The sequence below is a fragment of the Gavialis gangeticus genome, unplaced genomic scaffold (genome assembly GCF_001723915.1).
Source record: "Gavialis gangeticus isolate Ggan-Ray unplaced genomic scaffold, GavGan_comp1, whole genome shotgun sequence".
Taxonomy (NCBI): domain Eukaryota; kingdom Metazoa; phylum Chordata; order Crocodylia; family Gavialidae; genus Gavialis; species Gavialis gangeticus.
In genome coordinates, this window is record NW_017729004.1 from 47,095,247 (window position 1) to 47,097,685 (window position 2,439).

Genomic DNA, 2,439 nt, shown 5'->3' on the forward strand with positions numbered 1-2,439 from the left:
TACTCTGCTGTTGTAGACAGACAAGTCAGTTCTCAGGCCAGTTTATTTTTTACCAATACAACCCTGAATTCACAACAGACCAAACCTAACCCTTCTGTCCATTCCAAATGTTAGGAGAAGAAGTCAGCTTCTCCCCAACACAGCTATTTCTCTCTCTTCCCTATTTATTGCTGTACCCTCATTAGTTAGTCATCACCTCCAGATGGCTCTCAGCCTCCCAGTCAGGCAGACTATTATTGAGTGATTGCCTACAGCTAGCTTTTAGCCCTTGCTAGGGACAGACATTACACATAAACCAGTTTAAGTGATCAGAAACTGGTTTAAACCTGTAAGAGAACAGACTTTCAGTGCACATAAACCAGCTTGAAAATGGTTGAAACTGGTTTGAGATAAACCTGGTTGAATGTAGCATCAGACTTAACTGATCTGGCTCAAACCAGTTTATGCAATGCCTGTTCCAGACCGCTTGCTGGTTTAAGTTAAATCAGAGTCCCCAGGAATCCTAGCATGCTCTCTGGGCTGGGCCAGGTCTCTGCTCCACAGCAGGGCTGGCGCTTCCCCTCTGCTCCCTGGCCGGAGCTCTGCACAGATGTGCAGGCACAGCAGGGTCTGCTAGCTTCCACGTACCCCCCTTCTCCCCCCACCTCACCACTCACTTCTTAAGTAGTGAGCCCTTCCTCCTTTATGCCACAGCACAGACCATAGCCAGCATGTGGTATGCTAGCTAATGGTAAGAGGTGTCTGTGTGTGTCTGTCTCCCCAGTTTCACTGGGATAGGCAGACAGAATAGTGACCACTTAGGGCTTTGGAGCTAATCAACAGGTCAGCCAGTAAGCAGTTTAAGAAGTTGTAAGTAATATGGAGAGAGGTTATTGTTTTGCTAATCAGGTGATAAAGACCCCAGTCCCAGCTGGGTTGCTTGCCTGTCAGTTTGCTGCAGACAGTATGATGAAGCAGGGAGGGAGACTGAAAAGCTCTGTATCATAAACAGATGAGTGCACTGCACACCACCCACCCTTCGCCTCCCCCCTTCCATTTCCTTAGGGTGCTAGCCCAGGGTTGGGGGCTGACAACAGTCCTGCCTCTTGAGCAGCCAGTGGGGAAAAGCCTGGAACCATGCAGACAGACTTCCCCAATGAGAGTGTCCTGCCGGGACCTGGCCATGCCCCACTTAGCCCAGCTCCCTGAAGAAGCGACCCCTGGCTTCTAGCCTGATCACTGCAGGCATGTACCTGAATTTCCTCAGTCCAGAGAGAATGTCTGTCCAATTTCAAACCAGTTCAGACTAGCCAGGTTAGATTAACCTGCAAAGATTGAATTAATTCAGGCTTAGGCTTTCTGAATGTCTGTCCCTGAGAGGTCAGGGACCTCTTTACAGATCATGAGGACCCATTACATAGCAACATGGTAAGAAGAAATACCACATATGAATGGCAGGAGGTGCGTTTGTGGAATCCTGTATTAGATCCCATTGTACTATATTGCTGGTGCAGGGGGAGCCAGCTCAGCTCCCAGCTGTGGAAGTGCATGGTGCGTGCCAAGCTTGCCAGTGCAGAAGGGGCCCAGTATTGGTTTTCCCCTGCATCAGCAAAATGGCACAATGGTATCTGCTGTGGGATTCCACAATTGTGCCTCCTGCCATGCATGTGTGGCATGGCAGGAAGCACAATTATTGGGATCACACATCAGATCCCTTGCTGTGCCTTTACTTTAACGTATGTCAGGGGACTGAGTAGACTGTTCCAGTGCATGCACCCTTTCTAATCTCCAACCTAAATTTCCTCTGCTGCAGTTTGAGGCCATTATTCCTAGTCTTGTCCCCTACAGCCATACAGAAAAGTCTATTTCCATCCTCTTTATAGTTATCCTTCAGGTATTTGAAGACTATTATCAAATACCCACCTCAGTCTTCTCTTCTTCAAATGAAATAATCCCAGTTCTTTCAGCCATTCCATATGAACTATGCTTCCCAGGCCTCTAATAATTTTTGTCAGTCTTCATTGGACTCTTTGCAATCTGTCTACATTTTTCTTGAAGTATGAGGCCCAAAACTGGACACAACACTCCAAATGAGACCTCACCAGTACCAAGTAAAGCAGAAGAATTACTTCCCTTGATTTGCAAACAATACTCCAGTTAATATAACCCAGATACAAGCTATGTTTTTCTTCAAGATATTTCTTATAATCTCTTGTAATCCCACACTTGTGGGATCCCATACTAAGTAGGTTATACTGGTCATCCAGGGTAAACCCAATAAAATGTCTTCCAGACTAAAATAATTGCTTTCAGTTCAAAGATGAAAAAGAACTAACAAAATAATATTTAATCATTTGAAACTACTGCACACCAAGAAATCCACAGCAGGAAAAAGTCTGGCTAGGAAAGATGTGAAATTACTATCACATAATACAAGAATTCTGATGGGGGGGGGGGAAG